The 12,574-nt window shown below is 45.8% G+C and overlaps 1 protein-coding gene across 1 annotated transcript in view; it reads left to right on the forward strand.

Annotated features, from left to right (window-relative positions):
- LOC142662002 (uncharacterized) overlaps positions 1-12,574 on the forward strand; it is a 65,230-nt gene that overhangs the window by 6,442 nt on the left and 46,214 nt on the right. The window lies entirely within an intron of this gene.

A 12,574-nucleotide genomic window follows, 5' to 3' on the forward strand; every position in this document is an offset into this window, starting at 1 on the left:
AGTGAGGATTTGACGCAAAAATGGTATCTCCTGCACCCCAAACACACATTTTTCGGTCTTAGCAAACAGTTTGTTTTCCCGAAGGGCCTGGAGCACCTTCCTGACATGCTCAATGTGGGAGGACCAGTCCTTGGAAAATACAAGTATGTTATCAAGGTACACTACAAGAAATACCCCCAGGCAGTCTCTTAAAATATAATTTATGAAATTCTGGAAGGCCGCAGGAGCATTACACAACCCAAAGGGCATGACGAGGTATTCAAAATGACCTTCGGGCGTGTTAAACGCAGTCTTCCACTCATTCCCCTCTTTGATGCGGATAAGGTTATAAGCCCCCGGTAGATCAAACTTAGAGAACCATTGGGCCCCCTGAACCTTATTGAAGAGATCAGGAATCAAAGGAAGGGGGTACTTGTTCCTTACAGTGACTTTATTCAAGTTCCGGTAGTCAATGCTTGGCCTAAGACCACCATCCTTCTTCCCTACGAAGAAGAAGCCAGCACCTACCGGAGAAGTAGAGGGGCGAATGTAACCCTTGGCCAGGCATTCCTGGATATACTCTCTCATGGCTTCATGTTCGGGACAAGAGAGATTAAATATCCCACCCTTAGGGAGCTTAGCTCCTGGTACCAAATCGATTGCGCAATCATATTCTCTATGAGGAGGTAACACTTCGGAGGCCTCTTTAGAGAAAACATCAGCGAAGTCCTGAACGAACTCAGGTAGAGTTTTCACCTCCTCAGGGAGAGAAATAGAATTAACAGAAAAACATGATGTCATGCATTCATTACCCCATTTGGTAAGATCCCCAGTATTCCAGTTAAACGTGGGATTATGCAACTGCAACCAGGGAAGGCCTAAAACCAAATTGGACGATAATCCCTGCATCACCAGTACAGAGCACTGCTCCAAATGCATGGAGCCAACAACGAGTTCAAAAACAGGGGTATGCTGTGTAAAATAACCATTAGCAAGAGGAGTGGAGTCGATACCCACTACCGGGACAGGTTTAGGCAAATCAGTCAATGGCATAGCTAGAGACATAGCAAATTCCACAGACATAATATTAGCAGAAGACCCTGAATCCACGAAGGCACTGCCGGTAGCAGACCTACCACCAAAAGAGACCTGAAAGGGAAGCAAGATTTTATTAGGTTTCATAAAATTACGGGAAATACCTGTGCGCCCAAGTGACCTCCCCGATGATCACTTAGGCACGGAAGTTTTCCGGCTGCTTATTCTTACGCCTAGGACAGTTGTTCACTTGATGCTTGTCATCCCCACAGTAGAAGCAGAGACCATTCTTCCTGTGGAACTCTCTACGTTGTTGGGGGGACACGGAGGCCCCGAGTTGCATAGGTACATCCGAGTCTTACGTGGAAGAACGAAGCAACGGAACCTCGGGAGGCATCATGGGGGAGTCAGAGGAGAAGGCACAAAAACATTCAAGTCGTCGTTCCCTGAGACGTTGGTCAAGTCGTACCGCTAAAGCCATAACCTGATCTAGGGAGTCAGAAGAGGGAGAGCTAACTAGCAGGTCTTTTAGGGCGTTCGACAGACCCAATCTAAACTGGCACCTTAAGGCAGGGTCATTAAACCGAGAAGCTAGACACCACTTCCTAAATTCAGAACAATACTCCTCAACAGGTCTCTTACCCTGACGTAAGGTCACCAGCTGACTCTCGGCGAAGGCAGTCTTGTCAGACTCGTCATAAATGAGCCCGAGAGCAGAAAAGAAAAGATCAACGGTGGAAAGTTCAGGGGCGTCGGGAGCCAAGGAGAAGGCCCATTCTTGGAGCCCGTCCTGGAGCCGGGACATAATTATACCCACCCGCTGGCTCTCAGAACCTGAGGAGTGGGGCTTTAAGCGAAAACAGAGCCTACAACTCTCCCGAAAGGAGAAAAAAGTCTTCCGGTCCCCTGAGAAACGGTCAGGCAACTTGAGGTGGGGTTCAAGAGGTGAGGTGGGGGGCACTACCAGGGTAGCATCATGCAGGTTGTCCCTCTGAGCCAGGTCTTGGACCTGTAGGGAGAGGCCCTGCATTTGCTGGGCCAGGGTCTCAAGGGGGTCCATAGTTGTGTCAGGGACCAGGGTAGACTAGGTATATGGGCCTGTGATTATGTAATGACGGGGTAGGGAGACAGGTGAGCCCTAATCTACCCGCCACTCAGTCCCTGCCTACTTGCAACGACCCGTTCTAGGCGACGAGGTACAACTGGGCGACGGTCCCTACGCTCAGTAAGTGCACGACAGACAAATAGACAAGGGTACACAGAAGCTAGGGAAACGGGGCAGCTGCCCACGGAGACACCGTGAGCAACGAGAGTAGTGAACGAGCCGAGTCAAAACAGGAGTGCACGAGGTACAAAACGCTGAGCAGGAGAGTGGTCAGTAAGCCAAGGTCAATAACAAGAAGAGGATCAGTAGTTCAAGCAGCAGCAGCAGAGCCAGGAAACAAGCAGAGCAGAATCACAGGCAAAGGAGGAACATGAAAGGCAGGTATAAATAGACAGTGGGCGGGAGCTAGCTCCGTCTGGCCAGGCTGTGATAGGCTCTCCCACTCCTAAGCCTGCCATCCTGAGTGGTGGAAGATGGAGTCAATCTCACAGACATAGGAGCAGGTGCAGACTGATTACCCACGGGCGTCGGCACAGAAGCTGTGTCTGGCAGATCCTTTACAGCCAGCAGGATATTGTCGTGTATTAAAAGAGGCATGGACTCACGGGACAGGGATGTAATATTGCCACTTTACAAAGCATTAGTGAGGCCTCATCTAGAATATGCAGTTCAGTTCTGGGCTCCAGTTCACAGAAAGGATGCCCTGGAGTTGGAAAAAATACAAAGAATAGCAACGAAGCTAATTAGGGGCATGGAGAATCTAAGTTATGAGGAAAGATTAAAATAATTAAACTTATTTAGCCTTGAAAAAAGACGACTAAGGGGGGACATGATTAATTTATATAAATATATTAATGGCACATACAAAAAATATGGTGAAATCCTGTCCCATGTAAAACCCCCTCAAAAAACAAGGGGGCACTCCCTCCGTCTGGAGAAAAAAAGGTTCAACCTGCAGAGGCGACAAGCCTTCTTTACTGTAAGAACTGTGAATCTATGGAATAGTCACCGCAGGAGCTGGTCACAGCAGGGACAGTAGATGGCTTTAAAAAAGGGTTAGATAATTTCCTAGAACAAAAAAGTATTAGCTCCTATGTGTAGAAATGTTTCCCTTCCCTTTTTCCGTCCCTTGGTTGAACTTGATGGACATGTGTCTTTTTTCAGCCGTACTAACTATGTAACTATGTAACTACATACAGTAGTGTAGTTAGGTTAACAATACCACCTGCTCAGCAATAACATCTGACAGTAGTAGTAGCATGGCCCTCATCCTGCTGCATGCTATCTATAAAATGATGAGTGATAGATAACTTCGCAGCAGATTGCCAATGGATTATAGATCGCTCACATACTCAAATGTTCAATGAGCTACAGAGATGTGAAACCTCGCTAACAGATGCAGACACTGAATTGACTGTAAAAATTTCTAGAAAAATACATATATCATTGCACACAAAGGTGAGCACAGATTAATTTGTGATGTGAACGTCTCATTGCTGCTTTAGATTGAACGACATTCCATATATTCAACCAGCATCATTTGTAAGTATAAAAGGATATTTAGACCATAAACATTTATATCATATCCACAGGTGGGTGACAGGAAGGTGACACCTACACAAATAAATGTGTGATACAGCAGTCGTCTACAGAAGAGGCTCTCTGAACATCAAACATTGAAGACCACATCAATATGTAGATAGGGTTGGAAAGACTCCACTCCCTTCCCTTTTATAGGCTGCTTTGTGTGTGTGTGTGTGTGTGTGTGTGTGTGTGTGTGTGTGTGTGTGTGTGTGTGTGTGTTTTCCCGTTTGTGAAGATTGGACAAATGTCACCTGGTTTGAGAAATCTTGATATTTGCGGTCCCATAACGATGGGTTATCAACTAAGATGTGATCGTTATTAGGTGCATGGCCGTCTCCCGGTTTATGTGGGCCCTTGGGCGACACAGACTTAGTAGGCCCCTTTGCGGGGGAACTCACGTCGGCAGTAAAATGTCAGAAAATGTCACTTTGTGCCCCCCATATAGACGTTAGGCCCTGTTTATGCCCCCATATAGAAATTACCACCCCAGTTTGTACCCCTATAAATTTATTGCCCTCTGTAAATAATGCCACACAGCCCCCTCCCAGGTAGTGCCACACAGGGCCCCTTCCAGGTAGTGCCACACAGCTCCGCTTCAGGAGAAGCCCTGGACGTCACTGTCCATGTATGGACAGTGTTTTCAGGGGCAACCCCAGAGCCATTGTCCCGGGTAGAGCACTACTAGCACTCTGTCAGGGACTCCTGCTATGCTCCAGACATCACTGTCCATATATGGATAGTGATGTCTGGAGCAGAGCTGATGTCCCGGGTAAAGCGCTACTAAAGGTCCTGCTCTGGTACTCCGGCTCTGGGGAAGCCCCTGACATCATTGTCCAAATATGGATAGTGATGTCAGTGGCAATCCCAAAGCCAAAGTCCCGGGCAGAGTGCTACTAGCACTCTGCCTGGGACACTGCTCTGCTCCTGACAACACTGTCAATATATGGACAGTGATGTCTGGGGCTTCCCCAGAGACGGATTCCCAAAACTGAGCCGCTTCTAGCGCTCTGCTCGGGACTCCTTCTCTCCTCCTGACATCACTGTCCAGCGGTGGGCCCCGGGAACTTGCCCGGGTTCGCCGGGTGCTGACGCCGGCCCTGATTAGGTGGATCCTGTCTTTCAGGGACACGCAGTACCGACTCTGAGCCAAGCCGTCAGTTCAGCTTAACTGACAGAATCGGCTAAAAGAGAACAATACAGCTTCTATGTATACAAACAAGCTGTGTCGTAAAAAGTACAAAACAAATTCATAACAGTCAATTAAAAAATTGCTAAGAAAAATAAAATACATTACTTTAATATGATTAAAAAAACCATTCATAGGTTTCTATAGTCTTTAAGCAGTGCTGATCGACCAGAACCTGAACCTTTGAAAGGCAACCTGGAACATACAGTAGAACATATCTTTTTAAGGGTAAAAAAAGAAAAAGAGTGCCACATGGGAAAAGCTAAAATTGAGTCAGTCTCCTGCTACTGGTTCTCTTTGGATTTCGGGAAAGGTCCTTGCTTGATCCCTTTCTTTACTCCTTTGCAAAAGAGGGAAGACATGGACATCTAGCCAGATAGTTAGAATCTAATCTTTGTTTCTCCTTTAGATAATTTACTGATTAGTATAGAGAGAAAAGAGTCTTTGCCGCAAGAGGATCACATTTCCTACGCTGTCAACTCCAGCATGTAAGGGGTTACTTGACCTGATCCAATCATGCGAAGAATAATTATTTTTTCTCAGTCGGTTTACTGTGATGCATCTTCTGCTGTATAAATAAAATATAAACCAGGTAAAAGACTGAAAAAAGCAGGCACAATGCTCGAATGCGGTCAGTAAGTATATTCTGTTGTGTGTGTGTGTGTGTGTGTGTGTGTGTGTGCGCTACAATGAATCTCTGGCACTGTCTAGTGTCTAATACATGAACTGCAACTTGGTAACTTTATTTTCAGCTATGTGAAGCTTGATTCATACATGCCATTTTGATGCAGTTTTGGATGCAGTTGTTTTAGACAAAATGAAAACTGGATATAAAAAGGAAGGAGTAGAGGAAAGACTGACATATTTCCTCTGTTTGTATGCACTGTAGCCACAGAACTACAATGGCACAGCAAAGCTTAACATTCTGTTAAAATCTGGCAGGTCGCATCAAGGATGAACTGACAGGTCGGGATCAGTGGCGTAACTACCGCTGTAGCAGCCATAGCGGCTGCTACGGGGCCAGTGGTATGAGGTGGCCCATGTCGCCCGCCAACACGCCCCCCATATACCCGGTGGCTCCGCTAGCAGCTGTTATTGGTTCTACAGCGGTAGCTACGCTACTACGGGGCACTCGCCGCTGAGCCTCTAACATTTATGGGCCGGGCCCTCTCATGCCCGGTGGCGTCTCTAGCACCGGAGAGGGCCCTGGTGGTAGTGACAGCCACCCCTTCTTGCAGTAATTGTACATGTGTCTATAGCACGCAGGTACAAATACATGCTTTAGCGCTGAATGGCCGGGCAATCAGCATCTTACAAAATGACTTGCCCCACCAATCAGTGCCTTTCAACGACGCGCCGCTTGTTTCGTTCAGCTACAGCAGACCTGCTCAGAAGAGAGCAGGTCTACATTGCCACCGGACAGCGCGGGAACAGAACCAAGTTGAGTATGTAAAGTTTTTTGTTTTTTTTCTATTGAGTGGCATTGTCTACAGTGGGGGCTCTATATACAGGGGGGGTCTATATGTGGGGATGGGGAAGACTATATACAGGGGGAGCTATATGTAGGGCACTATCTACAGGGGTGGACTATATGTGGGACACTATATGCAGGGGTGGGCTATATGTGGGGCACTATACCTGTGGGGCACTATCTACAGGGGGGCTATATGTGAGGCACTGTCTACAGGGGTGGGCTATATGTGGAATACTATATACAGGGGGAGCTATATGTGAAGCACTATCTAGTGAGATGGGCTATATGTGGAGCACTATCTATAGGTGGAGCTATTTGTAGAGCACAATCTACAGGGGTGGGCGATATGTGGGACACTATATACAGGGCAGGGGCATAACTAGGAAAGACTGGGCCCCATATCAAACTCTTGACCGGGGCCCCCCCGGGTGCCACAAGCCCCTTATAAATAGTGCCCTCTGTAGAATGTGCCATACAGCCCCCCTGTAGACAGTGCTATATAGCCCCGCCTATAGACAGTGTCACACCCCATTTGTAGATAGCGCCCCCATCTCCCCCTTGTAGATAGTGCCATACAGCCCCCCTGTAGATATCACCAAAAAGCGCCCACTGTATATAGCGCTATACAGCTCACACTGTATATAGTGCCACACAGCCCCCTCCCTTGTATACAGTGCCACACAGCCCCCCCTTAGTAGAAAGTTCATCACAGCCCCTCCCCCCCTTAGTAGAAAGTGCCACACACAGACCCCTGTAGGTTGTGTTACACTCAGCCCCCTGTAGATAGAGCCACAGCCCTCCCCTTATAAATAGTGGCATACAGTTCCCCCATGTGTATAGTGCCACAAAGCTCCCCCTTGTGTATAGTGTCACACAGCTCCCCCTTGTGTAAAGTGCCACACAGCCCCCCTTTGTGTATAGTGCCACACAGACCCCCCCCCCCTTGTGTATAGTGCCACAAGGCAATGGCGCATCTGAGAAAGTTGTATCAGCCAGGGAGATGTCACTCAAACATGGAAAGGTGGGTTTGGAGGCAGGACTATGTGACTCTTCAGTATAGCGGCACTGCCCCATGACCCAAGACCCCCTAATGTGTAATTAGCATATTAAAAGTGGTTTTTAAGGATTTTGCTGCATCTGAAAAAAACATACAAGGGAATGTTTGGAAATATTGTCAGGTCATGTATTACCGCATGGTGGCAGTTCAAGGGATTAAATCTACCTGACAGATTCCCATTAAATATACAATGAATTGAGAACAATTCCATCTACCCTGCAATTTTGTTATTATAAATATATCCTATATAACTACAGATCCAGAACCAAGCTCTGACATACATACAGTACCACAACCAAGCTCAGTACATAAATACAGTGCTAGAACAAAGCTAAGTACATATATACAGCACCAGAACAAAGCTCAGTACATAAATACAGCACTAGAACCAAGCCCATTCATATATACAGCACCAGAACAAACCTCAGTACATAAATACAGCACCAGAACCAACCTCAGTACATAAATACAGTACTACAACCAAGCTCAGCACATATATATAGCACCAGAACAAAGCTCAGTACATATATACAGCACTAGAACCAAGCCCATACATATATACAGCACGAAAACAAACCTCAGTACATAAATACAGCACCAGAACCAACCTCAGTACATAAATACAGTACTACAACCAAGCTCAGTACATATATACAGCAACAGAACAAAACTCATTACATACTGTATATACACAACACCAAAACCAATGTCATATACAGCACCAGAACCAAGCCAGCATCAGAACCAAAATCAGTACATATATACAACACCAGAACAAATACAACTCAATGTAGTGCAACCACTGCCGTATAGGTTTGTATGGCGTAAAACTTCAGCTCCCAGCATGGCCCGAACAATGGTGAGGATATGCTGGGAGATGCTGTTTCACAAAAAAAATCATACCACCATCATCTCGCTGCAGATCACACAGCGACTACAATACTGAGGCAGAATAAACATTTACATTAAGTGACTCACCGGTGACGTCTCAGATTCTAGTCATTATCTTCTCCCTCCGGTCCAGACATCTATGATGGATTTCTACCGACCATGACCCATTTCTGCAGTTTTCCGCTCAGATGTCTTCAGCTTCTCAGTTTTTAAACATTTCTGCACCTATAAACAAAGTTAAAATTCTCAACACCTCTAAATATAATAAAGCACCGTACACTGCACCTTTAACTATAATATCGCCATACACTGTCACACACACAAACTGTGCCCCCTTTAGACAGTGCCCCCATAGCCCCCTTTAGATAGTGACCTCCATAGAGCCTCTGTAGATAGTGACCTACATAGAAGCCCCTGTAGATAGTATCCCACATACAACCCTCTGTAGATAGTGCCCACATATGGACTCCAGAGCTGCAAGGCAAGAGTGCTAACCACTGAGCCACCGTGCTGCCCTACATATAGCTTCCCCTATAGATAGTGCTCCACGTATAGCCCACCTCTGTAGATAGTGTCTCACATATAGCTGCCCCTGTATTTAGTATCCCACATATAGCCCACCCCTGTAGACTGTGCCCTACATATAGCCACCCTGTTGCTAGTGCCCCAATGGTAACCCACCCCTGTATATAGTGTCCCACATACAGCCCACCCCTATGGAAAGTACCCTAAAAAATAGCACCCCTATAGATAGTTCTCTACATATAGCCCACCCCTGTATAGTGTCTCACATATAGTGCCCCACATATAGACCCCCCTGTAGATAGTGCCCCACATATAGACCCCCCTGTAGATAATGGCCCACATCCCCACATATAGACCTCCCCTGTAGATTGTGCCCCACATACAGACCGCCCCTGTAGCTAGTGCCCCACATCCCCACATATGGACCCCCCTGTATATAGTGGCCCACATATAGATGACCCCCTGTAGATAGAGCCCCCACTATAGATAATGCCACTCACAGTTTTATGAGAAAAAGAAAAAAAAACTTTACGTACTCACATGATCCCGTTCCCACGCTGTTCGCTGCCGATGCAGATCTGCTCTCTTCTGAGCAGGTCTGCTGGAGCTGAACGAGCGTTGTCCAATGACGCTAATTGGCGGGGCAGAATGACTTGCCCTATCAATCAGCGCCTTTCAAGCATGGAAGCGGCGCGATGATATAATCACGCCGCTAGCCAATCAGCGTCATTGTAAGGCGCTGGATGGTCGGGCACATCGGAACAATGCATGCATTTGGCTGTCGATAGCGTGTGACGCAGTAAATGCAGCGGAAGACACAACTCAACTTCAACTCTAGACGGCACAGAGGCACGGTAGCACGGGATACAGGGTACAGGAACGGGTAACACTGGGAACTGGAAAAGACTAGGAGACCATTTGCAAGACAAACTTTAAGTAACAGAACAACGCTCAGGCAATGATCAAGAGGGCAGAGCCCTTTTTATAGTCCAGCAGCATTCTGGGCTAATTGCAGATTCTCTGCAACTGGACGCGCACTGGCCCTTTAAGGCCATGCACGCGCGCCCTGCGGGAGACAGTCTCTGAACCAGGAAGTGAGTGGCGGCGTCTCTCAGGAGGGAGATGCCGCCGAGAACTCACACGTCCATGGCCGCGGCCATCAGAGCGTACGGCCATCGACGTTACACTGAGCTTGGTTCTGGGGCTGTATGTATGTATTGAGCTTGTTCTGGTGCTGTATTTATGTACTAAGCTTTGTTCTGGTGCTGTATATATGTACAGACCTTGGTTCTGGTATTGTATATATGTACTGAGCTTTGTTCTAGTGCTGTATTTATGTACTGAGGTTGGTTCTGGTGCTGTATATATGTATTGAGCTTGGCTCTCGTGCCGTATATATGTACTGAGCTTGGTTCTAGTGCTGTATTTATGTACTGAGATTGGTTGTGGTACTGTATATATGTCAGAGCTTGGTTCTAGTGCTGTATTTATGTACTGAGCTTGGTTCTGGTACTGTATATATGTATGAGCTTGGTTCTGGAGCTGTAATTATAAAGGATATATTTAAAATAACAAAATTGCAGGGCAGATGGAATTGTTTTCAATTCATTGTATATTTAATGGGAACCTGTCTGGTAGTTTTAACCCCTTGAACCGCCACGATGCGGTAATACATGACCTGACAATATTTCCAAATGTATTGTTTTTTTCAGATGCAGCATAATCTATAAAAATCAACTTTTAAAACGGCGCACACTATATGCTAATTACTCATTAAAGAGTCATGGGTCGGTGCCGCTATCCTGAAGAGTCACATAGTCCTGCATCCAAACCCACCTTTCCATGTTTGATTGACATCCCCCTGGCTGATACAACTTTCTCGGATGCGCCATTGCCTTGTACTACTTGGGGGGCTGTGTGGCACTATACACAAGGGGGAGCTGTGTGGCACTAGACACATGGGGGAGCTGTGTGGCATTATATACAAGGGGCTGTGTGGCACTACTAAGGGGAGGGCTGTGGCACAATCTAGAGGGGGCTGTGTGTGGCGCAATCTACAGGGGTATGTGTGTGCCTCTCAAAAAATTACTTTAACAGTCAGTTTGTCCACTTTTGGAGTTTGCTTTAGGGTATGTTCACACGCTTAATAAAAAAAACGTCTGAAAATACGGAGCTGTTTTCAAGGGAAAACAGCTACAGATTTTCAGCCGATTTTTTAGCAACTCGTGTTTTATGCAGCGTTTTTTACGGCCGTTTTTGGAGGGTTTTTTTTATGGAGTCAATGAAAAACGGCTCCAAAAACGGCTCAAGAAGTGACATCCACTTCTTTTTTGCGGCCGGTTTTTAAAACGGCTGTGTAAGAAAACGCCACGTCCGAACAGAACACAGTTTTTCCCATTAAAATCAATGGACAGATGTTTGGAGGCGTTCTGCTTCCGATTTTTCTGATGTTTTTCGGAGCTTACGAAAATAAGCAGTGTGAACATACCCTCACAGTCCAAGCATTTCTGGATTCTGGTTCTGTGGTAAAGTTTCTCGGCCAATCACTGGTTACTCGCTATGAGATCCCAGTGTTCCAACTGGACAAGCCGCTTTCTATTTCATCTGTAGATGGGAAAATATTATCCAAGGTTATCCACCACGTCACCGAGCCTATCTCCATACAAGTAAGAGCACATTCTACGTACTGAAATTCCCAGTCCTTGAGTCTTCCTTGGCTTCAAAAACATTCTCTTTTTATTGACTGGACGTCTGCTCAGATAACCTTTTCCCTATTTCCTCTTTTCCCTTCCCCTGTTATTATATAAACCACTGCTTTTAAATACATTACATAAAGAATTTATTTATAAAAAAAAATAAGAAATAAATATATAAACACTGCCTGGGACCTGACAGTCCAAACAGGCTGAAGGAGTCATCTACCAAAAGATCAGGGGACCACGTAGGTGAGACCTTGAGGGTGTGGTGAGCTCCTCTCTTCTGAGGTAAAAGCTAGATTTTTTTTTTTTTTAAAAGGAAATGATAAAATTTCATCTTTAGGCACAAATCCTAGACTGGTCCACTGCTCCACCAATATAAATAAGAATTACATTTTTAGTGGTTCTAAAGCACTTCGATATCCAGCTGTGTCAGGACGTGTGAGAAAAGAGGAACTCATAAAATTACCAAGTAGGAGCTCAGGGCCCGTGTTCACACACATACACACCCGTTGATAAGACTCATTATTGCTCTTACTTATTTGTTTAAGAATGTATACTAAATTAAAATTAAAAGGTCACAAGACTTCTAGAATGACTGGAGATTTGTCACTGTAAGGATATATTCACATGTAGCGTAAATACTTTGGATTTTCCGAAACATGTTTCATTGCAGAAAATCCGCAGTGTAATACACTAGCAGCAGAGTAAAAAATTGTAAAAAATCTCACCCACACGCTGCGTAAAAAACCTTTCTATTGCTAGTTTTGAATTCAATGGGGAGGTAAAACCTGCAACCAATTGCAAATGTTGCGATTTTTGCAGAGGAAAGTTGCATTTCCCCTACAAACTCTGGAAAAAAAAGCTTAAACGTACCCAGTTCTCTATACTTCTCTGTCCAGTCCAGCCGTAGTCCTAGCGATGCGATTTCCTCTTCTGAGCATAGCCCGGCCTCCTGGGATAAAGTTTTATCCCATGTGACTGCTGTCGCTAATCAAAGGTTGCAGTGGTCACATGGAATACAGCGTCATCCCAGGAGGCC

Source organism: Rhinoderma darwinii, chromosome 1 (assembly GCF_050947455.1).
Source record: "Rhinoderma darwinii isolate aRhiDar2 chromosome 1, aRhiDar2.hap1, whole genome shotgun sequence".
NCBI lineage: Eukaryota > Metazoa > Chordata > Amphibia > Anura > Rhinodermatidae > Rhinoderma > Rhinoderma darwinii.